Here is a 19,420-nt window from a genome sequence, read left to right on the forward strand (position 1 = left end):
TAACATCCACCCATTCAAAACCATGAGTGGACTTGAATACACTCACACTGACACTAACTGCACTGCTGAGTGTTGGGCAGTGGTCCAGGAAGCGTTGTAAGAGACTGAGGAAGGGAGCCAGTAAAGGTTATCCATCAGGTTACTGCTGCTGGCACATGCGGACCTCTGTGAGCTGGTGTAGAACACATCTCAGGGTTATCCCACCCAGGGGGCCAGAGAGCCGGGTGTTTATCCACTAACCCCCGTCCGTCACTGGTTGATGCTCCTTGGGAATGTTAACTCCTTGGCACTCAGCCAGCCCACATGCAGCCTGAAGACCCCTGCTCTGGCAGGGGTCTGGACTGGGAGTTTGGGTGGCCATGGAGATGAAGAAATGCACTTAATATGGCAAAATATTGGAACTTTCTGGACATTCTGATGATTCACAGGGGACACAAAGAACAGATTTTTACTATCATAGTGCCCTTACACCCCCTGCTTTGCAGGAACTCCTCAAGGAATGGAAGCACATCCAGGCTGAAGGCCCCTGTGTTCCAGGTGCTGTGTGAGTGCTGACCTGCCAGGCGACTCCACGATGGCTTCTGTCCTCAGGTTCACCATCAACTAAGACAGACTGAAGATGTAAGTAGTAATGGAAGGACACAAAAGGTACAAGAGTCAGAGGCCAGGCCAAGAGTGCAAGCTTAGCAATGGGCAAGGAAGGCCTCCTTGATGGCTAGCTCCAGAACTGGGACTGCAGAAAGAGGAATTTTCTCGATAGAAAGGGGTGTGGGCCTTCCAGTCAGGTTCAGATCCACAGAAGCATGCACATGTGGTATGCTGGGGCACCACTGCACCACCGGGGAGGGTCATGCTGGAAAAGAGGCTGCAGGATCTGGGACTCACTCTATCCTGGGGCAATGGGGAGTTTAGGAGAGGGTGAGTCAGATCAGCGTGAAGTTAGCCTAGAGTCAGGAAGATGAGTTAAGAGGTCTGACAGTCTATTGAAGTAAAATTATTCATTACAGAATAGCACCATGTATGTTTCTAAAATACCTGGTGCCATATTTATTCTCCTGAGGGATTCATCTGAGCACTTAGAAAAGAATAACTGGGCCATTGAGTCTTGGTTGAAATCATTCATTCATCCAACCAGTATTCATCAAGCATCTCCCACATGGCCAACGCTGGGAACCCAGTGTTGAAGTTGGAGGAGACTTCACTCACATGCCATGAGAAGTGCAAGGAAGAGGACCAGATACCTGTAGAGCATGTTACAGAGGAGTCAGGTCTGGTCTGAGGTTGGAGGTCCAGGAAGTGACTGGAGTTGAAGCTTGAAGGAGTTGGTATTCAACATGCAGAACTGGGAAAAAGGCATTCCAGGCAGAGGAAGCAGCTTGTGTGAGGGCACTGGGGTGAGAGGGAGCATGGTTCATTTGAGAAGTTAAGAAAGCACAGAGAGGAGGAGAATAGGGAGGGTTAGGGGAAGAGGGGGTAGGGCCTGTGCCAGGCCTGGCCCTGCCCTTTAAGGTGCCAAGTCCTTGCAAGCATTGGAAGTTAAAACATGATGGCCATTTATTGATGATTTATTGATCTCTCTGTATCCCCTTGGGCACTAGTGGATTCTCGACAGAACCACAAAGTGGAGTTGGCTGCAGATGAGTCTGTTCGTGGCCCCAGTTTCTCACCTATTCCGGAGTCACCTTTTGCCCCTCAGACACAGAGATGGGATAGCGCCAGGATGTGGGTTTGTGTTGTCTAATTTCTTGGAGTTTGTACAGGTTTTACCTGGTACCAGCGTGACCTTCCCATGTACCCTCTTGGTCAGCAACTTTTTACAAGGAGTTAATCCCACTTTCTGGAACTTGCTCATTCTCAAAGTGAGTGGTTATTGGTCCTCAAGACAGTCTGCAGAAATTTCAGCCCCATGGGAAAGAAAAAATTCCAGGTCTCTACCTGATGCTTGGAAAGCCAGCCATGTTAACTTAGTCAACACCAATGCTCATCAAATACACACATTTATCTAGTGTTCCCAACCTAGATTCCCAGCCTGGGATTCTGTGGGCCAGAGGCCCCAGTGTAGAGATTATAGCCTAATGTCCCAGCAGAGAATCACTGATTGCAGATAGGAAAAATCCAGACATTTCTGAACTCCAAGACCACGGTGATTTATGTGGCCTGGTGATAAGCTATGATTGATAAATTACTCAAAGTTTCTGCTTCCCCCAACTCTGGCAAGAACTTTGGCAGAACTTCTATGCCATATCCAGTACTAGGAAGTTGCCAAGTTTATGTCCTTAAAATAAAGTGGGTTCCAAGATAGATGGCAGAAAGTGGGAAATGTGATTTTTCTTGATTGGGTAACTAAGAACCACACAGCATGCGGGAGCCATTTTGGGCCAAAGAGCTGTTCATTTAAAGTGTTTATTGACACCTGGAAATAGGGTTTAAACTTCAAATGCTATTTTCACATCAAGTTTATGCTATATAATTTCATAATGGTGATAAAATCCAGGCAGCTACCAAAAGGAGAGCTCCCAAGTGATCTTACTACTGGGTTTCCGTAGTACAGACATTCAGGATCCTGGACCAGCTGAAGCCAGGGGAGGAAGCACCCTGGCGGGTCACTGGCTGATGGAAAGGCAGGCGCCGTGATGGTTAAGTGTGTCCATGTTGGCTACCTGATTTCTTTTCAGCCAGTCTCAGCTTTGGTTGGTTGGTTTGACTGCCTCAAATCCTCGGTGGTCACCCTTATTTTTTATCTGGAATGTGTTCCCCACTCTGTAGAGGACTGAGCAGGGAGATTGCTGTGCATCCTTGAAGGGTTCCATTTTGACCCTGATCATCCTCAGTAGACATGGAAGCTACTCCAAGCGTGGCCTTGGAGGTTTGGGGACCCTGGACAGCATACAAATGGAGGGGTGAGGGACAGCCGAGGGAAAGAAATTACTCAGAATATGCAGTAAGAACCATGTCTGGTTTCTGGTTTCTGTGTTTGGCAACACAGTAATGGGATTCCTTGCATTTCTCCCAGAAAAGCATTGGTGGGGAAAAAACTTTGTTCTGGGAGGTATGGTGATCATCAAATACTGTGAAGGCCCACACTGGACATACTTAAGCTGTGGAGGGCTGTGTTTCCCTTTGAGCATTTATTGAAGGCAGATCCTCTTCCCAGAGAAATACCAACGCACAGGTAAGTTTGTGTTCAGGACCCAGGACTCCTTGGAGCCATGGATACCCACCCATGACCCCTATGGGATGGAGAAGTTCACAAAAGGCACAACGAAAAAAAGTCTTTCAGGTGGGGCTGGGGAAGGCAGTGAAATGTTAGCATATGCTTGCTTCCCGGTTCTCACTTCTGGCTGTTCTCTGTCCTCTCTCCACCTCCAGCAGCAGCAGCACAAAGGCATCTCTACGCCCATCGGCCTGCCCCAGAGACCTCCCTGGCATGGTGTGGTGGGGCAGCTGGTGTTGTGAATCAGGCCGTTGCCAATCAGAGAACGGCTACTTCACAACACCAGGGCCACACCACACTACAGGCAGCATTCCAGCTCCAGAACCCGCAAGGGCGCCCTCTGGCGAGGCAGCTACACCCGCCGCAGAGGACCCTCGGCTCCAGAACCCAGGCACGCGGCTTTCCAGTTCTGGGCTGGCTGCTGCAGCTCCCCTGCAGACACTGGCCTCCTGAGGCTGCTGTTTATCCCCCAACACAAATGCTCCACTTTTAAAGAAAAAGACACTCCTGGTAACATTAGCTTCCTACAGAGAAAATGGTGCTACCAGGTTTCCCACTGTGAAAATGAAGTTTATGGGCCATCAGGAGGGTTAAGTGCCACTCAACTGAACATTTCCTCCTAGGTGCCAAAACACACAATGGTTGCGGAGCTTGGACCTTTGTTTTGATACTTGGTGATGGTAGCTTTGAATAGGGCAAAGTAGAGGGAAGGGAGGACCTAGTAATAGGACGGTGGCCTCCTGGAGAGAGGAAGGCTCTTTGTAGCCGCACATACAGGTAATGCATCCACTTCCTAGATGGTCCCAGGGTCCCTGGAAAGCAAACACCTTTCTTGGCCAGGGAGAGTTCCACAGCTCTCCATCAGTGCATGTCCCAGTGACCTGAGGGCTGGACGAGAACCAAGCATGGGATTGTTCCTAGGGCACTGATCTGCCAGACACTCCATCAAAGGTAATACTTGCATCACCTGTGCTGACAGATGGGCTTCCTTTCCCCAGGTCCTTACAGCCATGGACCCAGCAGAGCTGGAAAACTAATGGAGTTCTCTAGAGTTGGAGTAGTATTTTGTGCCTAACGTAAATCTTATATGTGACATCACCATTTTTCAGAGCCCAAGCAAGAGTTTTCAAGATAGAGTGGCTGGGTTGGCTGGTGTCCTTTCCATAACGCTAATAAAAAGGAGGATATTCCTCTGTCTAGCTTTCTACAGGACAAAGATCCAGAGCCACTCTGATTAACTCAGGCCCAGTCTATAGTCTGTTTGTATAGGGTTCTTGCTGCTCTGAAAACCAGAGAGATGGATAAAAACAAGCACCATGCAAACCTTGCATAGCACCCAGGTTACATAGAGCCTGAGTTAACCAGAGCCACCTGCATCTGTATCACCTTAGAATTCTGGAGGGTGAGTCTACTTCTGTAAAGTTCTATCCCTCACTCCATCCCTATATCGTTAAGGGCATCTCTGAAATTTGTGCTAAATTATGTTTAGGGACAAATATCTTCAAAGCAAAATAGTCCCAGTTTTCAGAAAGGGCTTCTTGCCATCTCCTAAGAATTCATCCAGTTACCAACTCCCCTACGACCAATGGAGTCCAAGCTAGAGCCACTCATGGTGTGGTCCATGGGCGGCAGCTTCAGCATGTTGGAAAAGCAGGATCCCAGGGACCACCATGCACCTGCTCCATCAGAATCTCCGGTGGCCAACTCGGGGAACATAGCCAGACCTAATCTCTATAAAGAGTGTTTTTAAAAATTAGACAGGGGTGTGGTGGCACACACCTGTAGTCTCATCAGCTCCTCAGGCAGCTGAGGTGGGAGGACCTTTTGAGCCCAGGAGTTTGAGGCTGCAGTGAGCAGAGATTGTGCCACTATACTCCACCTTGGGTAACAGCAAGACCCTGTTTTAAAAAAAAAAAAAAATCTCCAGTGGGGACAGCAAGCTGGGCAGGAACTATGTTACAGGCACTCTAGGGGATGCTTCAAAACAACTTCCACCCCTTTTGGGTCTCCCCACAACCTCTCCAGCTTCCATTTCAGCCTTATCTCTTCCACGTTATAACCAGAATGATCTTTTCAAAATGCACTCCTAAATCACGCAAATGCCTCCCATTCCTGGCCTTATAACTGCTTAAAGGGTTGTCCTCACGCTAACTTCAGTGGGACCCATGAATGACATCCACTCCCTTCCCTACCCTCCTCCCTTTTTATAAGATCCCTCTGGCCCCTGCCCCAGGGCCTTCGTTCAGCTCCACCCTATCTAGAAGGCTCCCAGCTGCCTCCAAATTCCCATCATTGATGCCTGACCGTCCTCCAAGTTTCAGACAGAGCTAACTCCCACTACCCAGAAGGCCAGGTCAGGTAACAGCTCTCCCGTGCACTCAGCAAGCTGAATTCCATCCCTTCAGAGCATTCATCTCATTTTGTCATTACTCGTTCATTAGTGGGAATCTTTGCTGAATCTGTGTCTTTCCCACTGGTCATAAGCTCCTTGAGGGCAGGAATATTCAGCTTCATTCACTGCTGTACCCTCCAGCCTAGTTCAGTGTCTGGCACTGAGTAGACACTGAATAAATCTGTTCAATGAATGGATGAGCACAGCCCAAGCCCAGCAGCCTTCAAGGTCAGACACTCTTGCTATTTGTTGAAGCCGTGGGTCTTTGTTTCCTTTCAGTGGTATCATCATTAATAGCAGCAGGCAATTACAGAATAGAAACTGTGCCAGGCACTGCCCTGAGCCCTCCATGTACATTTAGCCATGTACTCAGTACCTCCATTTCCTCCTCATAAGCAGGCAGGTCATGTAACCACCCTATCAGGTAAGTACCAAGACCACACCATCCATATTGTTGGTGATTGGTGTCACTGCTGTTTAAACCCAAGCACTCTGGCCTCAGAGTCCATGTGCTGAGCCACTGCTCCCTGCTGCTGAGGAGCCAGCATGAAGGGGACAAAGCTGATGATGGAAGTCCAGGGCCGCTCCCAGGGACTGAGCAAAGCCTTCTCCATTCTCAGAGGCTTCCACTCTGGTTTCTTAAACCAGGTAGACCAGGCAGTGTTCTCTCCCTTTGTGCATTTGTAGATTCTAACCTTGTTTAAAGCACTTCATAATGGAACCTGATTAAAAACCTAATAAAATATAAAATGGGGTCAAGTCCAGAGAGAGAATGAGAGAACCATTTAAGATCCAGAGGATGCTCTACTTAATTTTGGTATTGAGCTGCTGAATTCATTTGAAGTTTGTACAGTGACCTTCAGAGGTTGAGACTGCAAAGGCAAATTGTGCTCCCCACCCACCTTACCCCACCCCTGCCCAGAACTCTTTCCTCAAGGCTAGCCTAGGGGAGCACAACCTTGGGCTGCTTCCCCTGCATGCTTAGATCCAGCCAGAGCCCCCCTGCTGGGCCACAGACCTCCATCCCCATAGCGGCTTCTTTTCCAAAGTGCATTCACCTCATTGAGAAGAGTCTCTCCCCTCCTGAACATTCCAGACATTCCACTCAGGCTGACTTAATGCCACCTGGCCAGAAAAAAACAGTGTCCATTCCCCCTTTTCTAAAACCTTGATTTTGTGATCATTTGAACCTTTGAGTTTAGAATCACTGTATTATAACTTCCTTGGGATCCTACCTTTGCAGCTAGCCACATTCCAAATTATAAGACTCTCTCTGGAAGCCCGTTGTAGACAACCAAAAGCCCTGATGATGTAGGGAGCTTGCCAGACACACACTTTCATACTCACCACCTTGTCTTAAGCTGGTTACCATCTGCTGGCCCCAGTCAGCTCTTCTGGGAAAAGCTGCATTTGGAAAAGGAGTTCCCCGAATGTATTTAATATCAAATGGAGCAATGGTTCTCAAAGTGTGCTCCCTGGAGCAGCAGCAGCACCAGCATCTCCTGGGAACGCTTTAGACATGCACATCCTCCAGCCCCACCCACCCCTGCTGAGTTAGAAGCTCTGCGGTGAGGCCAGTGCACTCAAGTTTGAGAACTACCAAAATAGAGTAAAAGATGGGGGAGAAAACCCCTTGAGTATCAAATTTAGAAGGCCACAATAGTGAAGCGTCTGTGCCTACCGTTTGCAGAATGTGGAAGGTTTAGGGTGTTTACTACTGTATGTTGAATAATGATTCTCTTAAAACTTTTGTGAATTGTAAAAGTAAATCCCTAGGAATGCTGGGCAGTGATAACCTGACTCTCCCATTTTCACCTGCATACACATGCCCAGAACATCCTTTTCTCCTTCACAACAGGGAAGTTGGAAGGTAAAAGTTATTTTCTACCAATATAAAGTCTTAGATTTTTATTTACTAAATTCTTAACACAGTACATGGCACAGTTACCTTTTAAAGGCTTTCCATTTCTTTAATCTGAGCCCACAGCAACCCCATTTTAAGGAGAGGAACTAGAGCCAGAGAGATTTAGGAGCCAGCCTGTACCTCAGGAATGAGAGACATTACTTGCTGGAGCAGAGATTTGAGCTCGGCAATGCTCCCAGACCCACACTTGCCCTTGCTTTTGATTTTCTACCTCCCTAATGAACAAGTGGGGATCATGAAAGTCAGCTGTGCCCAGCTTACTTAGAGCACCTGTTTCTGTCTGAGCAATGAAAAGCCATTTGATTGGCAGTCAACTTGGAGAAACCTTGACCCTAAAAGATAATGCCATAAAGACCAAACACACTGGGCGGTCATATCATTTCAACTTGACAAAATTTGTCGTACTCTTTTCTCGAGGTGGACTTCTTTTTTTGCTAGTGGCAGGGGTAGATTTCCTTGTTTTGCTGGTAATTATCACCATTTACCTTAGACTTCATAGGTGGTTTTTTATGTATTCCTCATGAAAGCCATAGCCAAAGACCTTTTCAACCCCAAGCATCTGTCTCTTGGTAGGTACTGGCTTCAGGCAAGTGGCTTCTCTCATTAAGAAAATACAGTAATTTGAGTGTCATTGCTACAAGGGAAGTGTTCCTATGTACTCCATCACACCAACTGCAGTGAGACTATCAGGAAAGCTTTGGGTACCCTCCCCAGGAAAACTGCACATCACTCTGCTGAAATTTCAGGAAAAGTTTACGGGTCTCAAGGACAGAGATGAAGTCAAAAAATTTCACCTTCATGTTAATTTTTTATGGATTTTTTAAGGGTGGGGGGAGGCAAAAAGATTTATTTCACCATTCCCTTTGTCTTCTTAAAACTCAGAAGAAACCTCACAGACCAATGAGAGAGTTTGAAATCGCTATTTTAAGAGGCATAGCATAAAAGAATTTTGATAGAAAAGTAGAGCAAAATAAGCAGTAAAACCTCATCCCTAACATTCTCCAGCTGCCTGACATCCTGGTTCAGTTCCAGAGACTTGGACCACTGCTCCCTAGTTCCAGGGGGTGGCACAGGAGCCAAAAACGAGACCTGAGGCTGAGGCCCAACAGAAGGTGAAACTTGGGAGCAGCCTCAGCTTCGGGAATCCTCACTTCCTGGCACAGCAGGTTTGGGTGCCGCAGAGCCCAGGGCTAGACACCTGCCAGCAGTCCATCAGTCACAGTCTCAGATGAGTGGCATCAAGGTGGAGCCCACTGAGGTGAAGGAAGGAGCTGTGAGGGACACCTGCATCCTGCTGCAGAAATGTCTGCCCCCCGCCTTGTCCCACCGCAGCTCCATCTCACAGTTGGAGAAGCGGAAGCAAAGCAACCTGTCCTGGACCATGCAGCCTGGTCCTCTGTTTCCAGAGCCAGAGGTCTTTGTGCTCTGAAACAAAGACAGTGACCCCATTAACCCACTGGCACTTACTGTGTGCCAGGCACTCAGCCTGTGTTGTCTCGTTGCAGCACAGAGCAGCCCTGGGAATGGAAGCAGTGTCATCATTCCCATTTTTCAGGTGAGGCACAGGCTCAGAAAGGTCAAGAAACTTGCTCACGGTCTCACAGCTGGTGAGTAGGTTGTCAGACTCCAAAGATGTGTGCTGCTAACCCTGCCCAAAGGGACTTCATCCTCCTCCCTCCTTCCCAGGCAGTTCTCCCAACCACCCACCAACAGGCAACGTAGGTGTGATTGCCTTCAAAGTTTTCTACTTGCCTTCAAGCTTGAAGCACTGGAGACTGAGGGAAGAGAGCACTGGAAGTGGAGGAAGAAAAAAGAGCTGTTCCCTCCAAGGTTGTTCCCTTGGGCCTGACTCTACTGGAAGAAGCAGGGTGTATATGTGTGTGTGTGTGTGTAATTGACTTTGTGACCATGAAACTGAGTTAATACTCTTCTGTCTTTGCCTGTTTCTTCTTGTACATCACCTAGAGGAATACCCATTAATGTTTAGAGGCAGAGAACAATGGAAAATAGCACTGTTCAAGGACCAAAAATTTAAAAAGACTGCTGACATACAGCGTAGAATGTGAAAGTCCCTGATAATCTTATCCCTAGGGATAACCACTTGCCATTTTTTTACAATTTGAATTTTTTATGATTATAAAAGTCATACACATTTAAAAATACTTCAAAATAAATACAAAATAAAAATAAATGCTTCATTGCTTAGGTTACCTTGGTACATGCAAGGTCTGAGACCACATCCATCAATGCAGTTTGCTGCATGGATTACCAGATCTCTCCAACATTGACCTCAATTTTTTACTCTGAGAGCAAACAGAATGGGCAAGGGCTGACCTGAAATCCTTTTGAAACACAAGCTGGATCCTAGGGCTTTGACCTCCACTGCTCACTGCCACATGGGATCCGTCTCTGTGCCCCACTCTGCCCCAGCCCCACTGGCCTTCCTGCTGCTGCTCACACAGGCCTACTCCTAAGGCCTTTGCATACTCTGTTCCCTGCAGAGGCCTCTGTCTATGAACAAATGTGGGACCCATCTCTGCCAAGGCTGGGAAGCAAACAGCCCCCACTTTGCCTTGTCAGCCTGTGTTTGCACCATTCCTGTGGTGGCCTCTCCCAGCTGCTTTCACGTGGGATTTGAGCTCTGGGAAGCTGGAAGTCTGTGGAATCCACTTCCCTCATTTTGCATATATGGATGATAAAGCCCACAGGCAAGGGCTCTGACAAAAGGAAAGATTCCTTCCATTTGGCATTGTGATGCAGAGGCTGTCACAGACAAGCCTGGGAATTTGGGATACATCTTGCTGAGCCTAGAGACAGAAAAGAGCTTCTAGGCTGCCTTCCCTGAGCCCCGGGCCAGGCCCATCCAGGACACACTAGCATGGCACCCTGTTCTTTAAAACACTGCACACCAACAACTATGCAAAGGATTAACTGACTTCTCAATATTCTTGTTTTCTACCGAGTGATAAGCTTCAGAAGGACAAGGTATGAGTCCGTTTTGCTCTTTTGCCTTCCCCAGCACATGGCACAATGCCCAGCACATAGTGTTTTGAGAGACAGCTGACTGGCTGTCTCATACAAGGTCCTGCTCTGTTGGGCACAAGGGCTGCTTAACACATTCCTATGCTACAAAAGACAGTGCTTCTCTCCAGGAGCCACCAAATAAATTCAGATACTAATGCCAAAAAGAAGGCAGCATCAGCTTGGGAAAAGAGTGCCTTTAAGGCACTGTTTCTCTCTATGAAGGCAGTGTGGAATGATAGGGATGATCTAGGACCTAGAGGAGAGACCTTAAGTCTTACTTGCAGCCAAAAGCCTTCAAACCTGAGGTAGCCAGAACTGTTACATCAGAATTCTCACCCATGACAAGAAGCCTGGAGGGAGTCCAGGGTTGATGCATTGACTTAAGGTGTCATCAAAAGCTTAGACTTTACCCTTCTGCTGCACCACACTTATTGCCTTGTTGTCACAAGAGGACTACTGCTGTTCAAGTCATCACTTCCACATTCCAGAAGGAAGAAAGGAGAGGTAGAGGGCCAGAAGTATCCCCTCCTTTTATCAGGAGCCATTAACTTTCCCAGAAACTTCCATGTCCACCCAGCAGACCTCCACTTACATCTCACTAGGCAGAACTCCTATCACTTGGCCACCCCAGCAGTCAGGGAAGCTGGAAAGGTGAGCATTCAGCTATAGAGAGTGGAAGCACAAGCAGCAAGGGAAGAACAGGTCAGTAATTGCTGTAGAGTTTCCTGCCCAGCAGCATCTGCCAAAACTAGGTAAATTATTTTTTAACATAATAGTATTTTTGTGGATTTTCTTACAAAAGCAATGCATATATATTGTTACTTTGAAAAATAAAGATTTTAAATCTTCAACAAGCCCATTACTCAGGAGTGATGACTGTTATTCTTGGTTTATTAGCTTTCTAGATCTTTGTATTTTTTTTAACGTGGGTGGAACCACAATATGGGTTGCTCTGAAATTAGCCTTTACACTTGGCATTGTGAAAAATCTTTCCAAATCATTAAATGTTCTCTGCAGAATTACATTTTATGTATTTGTGTTTTATTGAATAAGGCACATAATTTGTTTATTCAGTCTCTTAGTGTTCAGCATGTTTATAACAGTAAAATGTGAGAAACCAAAACTAGTGATTCTCCTTGTAGCTCAATCTTTGACCCAGATGTTCCCCTTCTAGGAATGTCTTGGAGTATCTGTGGTTGTGTACATCTTTAGAGCTTTTGAAACTTCCCACCAAATCGCCTTTTTAGATGAACTGTTCCAATGTACGATCCCAAGAAATAAAATTTTCACCAACACCTAAAAAAAAGACTGGGGCACAGGAATGGTAACCTAGCCCAGCCCTCTTGTTTCCAAGATGAGAGAACAAAGGGAAGCACTTGCACAGGACATACGGCATGGCCAGCCTTGGAACCCAGGTGGCAAGATGGAAGGCCAGGCCCCTCCGGGGTTCTCAAGGAGAGACGGACAAGGTCAGAAGACTTCAGGGGCATGATGCCTTGTAGACCATGGGTGTGGGCAGTCCCTGGTCTGGCAGTCCCTGGGTGGACAGATTTGCTCATGACTCAGCATCGTATTTCAACCCAAGTTGTGTGACCCTAAGCTTCTCACTTAACTGTTTCTGGGATCAGTAAAAAGAGGAAATAGGGCCCAGAACCAGGTCCTGTTGTCAGCCATCATGTCTGTTAGGGACTGAATTGTGTCCTCCTAAATTTATGTGTTGAAGCTCTAACCTCCAATGTGATTGTATTTGGAGATGGGACCTTTAAGGAGACAATAGAGGTTAAATTAGGTCATAAGGGCGGGACCCTAATCCAATAAGACTGGTATTCTCCTAAGAGGAAGAGACTCCAAAAAGGTGAGTTACCAGAGGAAAGATCATGTGAGGACTCAGCGAGGAGATGGCCTTCTACAACCCAAAGAGAGAGGCCTCAGGAGAAACCAAACAGTCCAAGCTACGTTGATCTTGGGCTTCTAGACTCCAGAACTGTGAGAAATACCTTCCTGTTGTTTTAGCCAACCAGTCTGTGGTATTATGGCAATGGCAGAACACTCATACAGTGCCCCAACAGGTGTAGCAATCACTGCTACTTCTCCTGAATCCCAAGCCACAAGTGTCAGATACCCTAAAACTGGAGTCAGATTCTTTCCATAATCCTTGAATATGCATGTGGCAGATGCTATGGGTGCCCCACGCAGGGCTGTGATGGACATTTCCCTGCATGCTGACTGCATCCACGCCACCCCTCTCCAGCTATATATACTTGAAGCTCTTGCTGGTGCCCTGGGAGCCGCTCAGCCTACATACAGGCCATAGGTGCTAAGTGCCTGGGAGCCAACGCCCGTGAAGCTGTATTCCACCAGTGAGGAATGGAAGTCAGAATTGTCCCAACATTCTGCATAGCTCCCCAGATGGTCTCCAGCAGGATGGAACCCCAGTTGCCCATCTGGACTGGTTCATTGATGCCCTTTATTGGCTCATATTCCTCTCCTCTCTTACACCTCCCTCCCCTGCAAACTCATTCCAGGACCGCTTCGTGGAATGTCCTCTCAGGTAAACTACTTGCCACAGCATTTGCCTTTGAGGGAACCCAAACTAAAGCTTGTGAAAAAGCTGTGGGAGGAGTTGTTGTTGTTGTTTTAATAGATTATATTTTTAGAGCAAAACTGAGTGGAAGGTACAGATTTCCTATGAACTGCCTCCCCCATACCTACATAGCCTCCTCTGTTATCAGTGTCCCCCACTAGAGTGGTACAGTGGTTATAATTGATGAGCCCACCTTAGCACATCATTATCACATAAAAGTCCATAGTTCACATTAGGGTTCACTCTTGATGTTGTATATTCTATAGGTTTTGACAAACTTAATGACATGTGTCTTCCACTATAGTATCATACAGAATAGTTTCACTGCCCTATTCTCTGTGCTCCACCTATTTATCTCTCCCTTTCCTCTAACCCCTGGCAACCACTGATCTTTTTACCTTTGATGTTGTATATTCTACAGGTTTTGACAAACATATAATGACATGTGTCTTCCACTATAGTATCATACAGAATTGTTTCACTGCCCTAAATATTGTCTGTGCTCCACCTATTCATCTCTCCCTTTCTCCTAACCCCTGGCAACCATTCATCTTTTTACTTAATTTTGCCTTTTCCAGAATGCCACATAGTTGGAATTATACAGTATGCAGTCTTTTCAGATTGGCTTATTTAACTTAGTAATATGCATTTAAGGTCTTTCCATGTTTTCTGTGGGTTGAGAGCTCTAAATGACCTTAGGTTTCACAGTGACTTTTTAGATATGACACCAGAGTCATGATCCTGGAAAGAAAGAATTGGTAAGCTGGGCCAGGCATGGTGGCTAACGCCTATAATCCCAGCACTCTGGGAGGCCGAGGCAGGTGGATCACCTGAGGTCAGGAGTTTGAGACCAGCCTGACCAATATAGTGAAACCCCATCTCTACTAAAAATACAAAAACTAGCTGGGCATGGTGGCGTGCATCTGTAGTCCCAGCTACTGGGGAGGCTGAGACAGGAGAATTGCTTGAACCCGGGAGGCAAAGGTTGCAGTGAGCTGAGATTGTGCTACTGCCCTCCAGCCTGGGTAACAGAGCGAGACTTTGTCTCAATAAATAAATAAATAAGGAATTGGTAAGCTAGACTTTACTAAAATTAAAATTTTCTCCTCTGTGAAAGACACTGTGAAGAAAATGAAATGACAAGCCACAGACTGGGAGGAAATATTGCAAAAGACATATCTGATAAAGGACTGTCATGCGAAATATATGAAGAACTCCTGAAACTCAACAATGATAAACAACCCGATTTAAAAATGAGCCAAAGACCTGAACAGATACCTCACCAAAGAATATATACAGGTGGCAAATAAGCATAGGGAAAGATGCCCCACATCATATGTCAGGGAAATGTACATTAAAACAACAGTGAAGTACCGCTACACCCCTATTAGAATAATCCAAGTCCAGAACGCTGACAACATGAAATGGTGAGGATTGGAGCAACAGGAACTCTCATTCACTGCTGGTAGGAATGCAAAATGAGACAGTCACTTTGGAAGATGTTTTGGCAGTTTCCTATAAAACTAAACACATTCTTTCCATATGACCCAGCAATAACACTTCTTGTTTTTTTACCCAAGGGAGTTGAAAACATATGTCCACACAAAAACCTGCAGATTGATGTTTATATTATAGCAGCTTTATTCTTAATGGCTAAAACTTGGAAGCAACCAAGGTGTCCTTCAGTAGGTGAACAGATAAATAAGCCATGGTAATCCAGATGATGGAATATTATTCAGAACTAAAAAGAAAGCTCTGTTTTTAACCCAAGACAGACCCAGGTGCATATACACACACACCACCCAAATAGAACATTTGCTCAGGGGGCAATGAGCAGCCCTGAAGCTGCAGAGCCCAAGTCCTTATTATGGGGATGATGGCAGTTGAAGCAATGGCCTCTGCCACAGGACATCAAAGCAGGAGCCTTCAAGTTAGACATAGCTGTGTCCCAATCCCAGCACTCACACTCACTAGCAGGAAAATCTTAGGGGATAACTAGCTACGTCTGCATTTCATCAACTGGGGGAGTGGAAATAACACCAACTTCACAGGATAAGTGAGAGGCCTGAGAACAAGATAAAACAGTGTCAAGATAAAACTGTGTGCTCAGTGGAAGGCAGCCATGGAGCTGTGCAGCTCAGATCTCCCTACCAGGAAGGAATTCCTGTTCAGCCACAAGGAACACAGTGAGCTGGCAGCCTCCTGCTGCAGAGCCTTCAAGTATGCCTCAGCTTTTGAGCAGAGGCCGTACTCTTTCCGGGCAGTCGCCAGCTAAAGACAGAGCACAGCAGAGTACTAGGGCCTGGCCATTTCTATCCAACATACGGCTTCTCTAAGGGGAAACCTGTGTGCAGGAGCTCTGTGTTGAACTGGCTGAGACCATTGGGTCATACTGCAGGCTGAGGTTCTCCTGCCCAATCCTGCCTCCTCTCCTTTTTCTCTCACAGGCATCCCACTCCTCCTGCCCCCATGCAAACCTCTCTCACTCCTGCTTCTCTCTCACCTGGGTTCACTGAAAGAGGATGCTAACACATCTTTCCCTTCCTCCCTTGTTTCTATACCTACTGCACAAAATAGCAGCAACAGAGACAGGTTTTCATTGGGTTTCATTTGACAATCTCTAGATATTTAATCCTGGTGGGATCCTCCAAGGGAATCAGGATCATTCAGGGCTCTTCCATGCAACCAAGAGAGAGACCCCAGTTCACTGGATAAGAAAAGGCATAAGAATTCACTGGAATACTATGGGATACTCGGAGAACTTAAGGAAAGCTAAAGAACCAGGGTAAGAACCAGATGGCTCACAATCTCTGAGAATTAGTAAGCTCTCTTTTTTCAGACCACCACTGTTGACAGCAATAAGCTCCTGTCAAATTTTTGTCCTTGTAACATCCCACTCAGGGCTCAGATTCCAAGGAGAAGGTGTCTAATTGAACCAGGAGGTGGTGGGGTGCTCTGAGAAGCAACTATTCTTCCATTGATGGACAGACCCACTGACCTTGTGTCCAAAGCAAGATCAGGGCACCTGCCATCAGAAGGTGGATGGATCTGCCAGGTGGCTAACTCTACCCACATAATCCAACAGAATCTAATGGGAGAAGAAAAAGTGTCCCCCCTTCTCCAATTCCTGCCAAGAGCTCAAATGTATCTCCAATTCATTTCCACCTAACCACCATCTATTCCTACCCTAAGAGTTTAATTTGAGTTTCTTGGGTTCAGTATCATTGTGCCTAATCTTAAATTTTTCATCCTCGCAAGTATCAGGAGTCAAGGATATGTTCAAACACTCTCAAAAATACTTATTTGGGATATAACAAGCTGCTTTTCTTTCCTCCAAAAGAAAATAAGCCCTCCCTGACCCAACCCTTCCCACACTTGCCACCAGCACCATGATGGAGGACAATCAGCCTTGAGAGTACCAGTTTCATCATCAGGCCCTCAAAGGTCTCAGGATTTATTGAAATCTTTAAAGGCCATTTCATGTTCCTTTAACTTTCCAAGTTAAGCTCCTCATCCCAACACAAAAGCACTTCTGATAGCTGGGGAAATTCACTGACATCCAAGAGGTCCACAGCAGGAGATGTGGCACCCTGCCCATATCCTCTAGGCAGGTATTCACCTTTAAACCTTACAGGCTGCTGCCTGCCCACTCTCTGCCTCAGAACTTTTGTAGGGCTTTATTTTTGTTTTGACTGCTCAAAGGTCATACTGGAACTGCAGAGAGTAAATCACCCCTAGGGAGAAGCCCTCATCCAGTGACAAATGGGGACTAAATAAATGCACCAACTCCCTTGTCCTTGGGGGAATACTGTGTGCTATATGGTCTTCCAAGTTCCTCGGTGGGACTAAGCTCCACTTGCCCACAGCAGTCACTTTTGAAAATGCACCTGTACTGGCCGCCTTCCTTTCCTGTCTCACTTCTCCTCTCTACTGCTGCTTCCTTGGATCCCCTCCCAAACAAATTACTTGCACATAAATCCTTGTCTCAGTCTGTTCCCCTAGAAGTAGACTCCGAGACAAAGCCCATCTTTAACCAGTTAAAGTTTCTGTCTAGAAAGACTTAGAGCACAGCAGCTTCCCTCTGCTGCTGGCAGAAGTCAGGGAAGGAAGCACCAGGCAGGGGCCTCTGGCCAGCTGAGGGGACACCTACCTGTGCAAGCCACCCACCTTCTCCCCTAAGCTACTCAAGAGCCCAGACCTTGTGTCAGAGCGGCGGGTTCTGCCCTCTAGGCCTGGGGGGTGCTAGGAGGATGCTGCTAGGAATGGAAGGGATGCAGATGCCAACAGCCTTTCACTGCCTATAGGCACATTTCACACTGACAGGCTACCGGGGGTGTAACACTATTTTTATTTAAAACACCGGTTGCCATAGTAACATCCACATGACCCAATACTTATTCTAAGTCACACAGAAAATACCCTTGGGAAGGGAATGAGAGAAGCACTGTGTGAGTGCAGTGCAGCCCTGGGAATCAAATAGCAAGCAGGCAGCGCCTGGAAAAGAAAATGCCACCACAGCCCACCTGTCTGAGCTCCTCCTCCAAACACCTGCCCAAGTCTTCCTGTGGTTTGTTTCACTTTGCAATTGATGAAAATGTTCAGAGGCCTATGGAGAGTGCTGCGATCTGCCCAGGCCTTGTGGGCTGCAGCTCTTCTCTGGAGGTCAGAAATTTCCTCCAGAGTGACCTCAGCCACAGGTCAAGATGGGTGCTAAGAACCACCTTCAGCCCTAGGCACAGGGTGGTGAAGTGTGCAGGAGGACAGGCTTCCAGCTGCAGCCAGCTTTCCACAGCAGCTAAGGAGGCAGGGAGTTTACATCCCCACCATCCTGAAATAGGAAGGCCTGGTCTGCACCATGCCACCTGGAGGGTACCCCCAGAGGAGAAAAGGAAAAATCAAAAAGGAATTAGCTTTTAAGGACCAGAAGGAAAGCTCATTCTATAGCAGCCCCCACCCTCTGCATGCCCTCCCTGACCTGGGCCATCAGGATTTCAGTTTTTGTGCACCGATAGCAGTTTCTTTACTTCCTCATTAGCAAAAGCCCTAGGCAGACAATGTTAACATCTGAGGCCCTCAGAGACACTGAGGACCCCTGAGTGTCCCTGTGAGGCCTACAGAGCTTTGGACAGAGGCTATGATGGTTCAGCTCAGGTTGGGGCCTACCAGCCTGGCTGCCAGGGGAGCTCAGCATGCCTTGCCTATGCCATGCCAGGCAAGTTACTTCCCATTTCTGAGCCAGAGTTTTCATCTATGCCCCAGGCACAACAGTACCCATTTCACAGGTTTATCATAAGGATTAGATGATGATTGTAAAGTACCTGACACATAGAGCAACCACTGATTAGTAATTGTTGATATGATTCTTGGGGAGGGGTAGGTATAGATCATCCTTGAGAAGCACCAAGTGGACAAATCACACAGAGCTTCTTCCTTTCCCTGATGGTTTGGTAACAATAATTACAATATAACCATGGCAAGTATCTACTGGACACTTGGTGTATGCAAGTACCTGACTCATTTAATATTGACAGTGATTCTGTAAAGATCTGTGTTCATACACTGTGAGAAACTCTAGTTTCCCTATCACAGAGGGTAGATAACCTACCCAAGCAGCTGGTATGCTGTGGAGCTGGGACTTGAACCTGGATCTGGCTCCTGAATATGTGCTTTTAGACATCATGCTATGAAAGTGATCACCTGGGACTGCCTTACCCAAGAAGATGGTGGCAAAAGAGCAGGTAGAGATGTTTGTGGAAGCAGGGCGGCGCCGGCCCTGGCTTTGTGGGTAATGACGGGGCTGAAGAGAGTTCAGGGCTGGCTGCTTGTATATTAGTCTCAGATCTGTGCCTGCCATCGTTATCGTCTCTCCGCCACCCCCCACCCCCAAGCCTGATTTGGCAGCCATAAGGACTCTTCCAGATTATCAATATCTATCATTCAGTGGCCAGACCTAGAAGAGGGCAGAATGGGCCCAGAGGGACAATTGAGAAGGTGCTGCTGTATTTTGAGTCATTGAAACATTTGTCCTGGGCCACAAGTGTGGGGTCCTCCAGAGTGAGGACCCTCATGAGCACCAGGCTCTGTGGGGCAGATAGGGGCTCTTGTGGGACAGCTCCTGCCTATGGTTGCTGCCACCAGCAGTGTCACAGAGGCAAGAGGAGGTTCCAGGGCTACAGCAGGGCCCTGTCAAAGCTGCAGTCTGCTATTCCTTACACTGGTGGCCATTGGCATTGCTTTGAAGATGGAGGCAGTCTCAATGGGCCCTGGACCCCATTAACACTT

The 19,420-nt window shown here is 47.1% G+C and overlaps 1 long non-coding RNA gene across 5 annotated transcripts in view; it reads left to right on the forward strand.

Annotated features, from left to right (window-relative positions):
- Positions 1-11,578, forward strand: part of LOC104005535 (uncharacterized) — a 123,140-nt gene extending 111,562 nt beyond the window's left edge. For 4 of the 5 annotated variants that reach the window (XR_001713276.4, XR_678915.5, XR_001713275.4 and 1 more), the window contains one exon: positions 486-11,578. This is a non-coding gene — a long non-coding RNA (uncharacterized LOC104005535). The remainder of the gene's footprint in view (positions 1-485) is intronic. The other variant, XR_008546956.2, reaches the window with a different exon arrangement.
- The last annotated feature ends 7,842 nt before the right edge of the window (positions 11,579-19,420 follow it).

This window comes from Pan troglodytes, chromosome 2, assembly GCF_028858775.2.
Source record: "Pan troglodytes isolate AG18354 chromosome 2, NHGRI_mPanTro3-v2.0_pri, whole genome shotgun sequence".
Taxonomy (NCBI): domain Eukaryota; kingdom Metazoa; phylum Chordata; class Mammalia; order Primates; family Hominidae; genus Pan; species Pan troglodytes.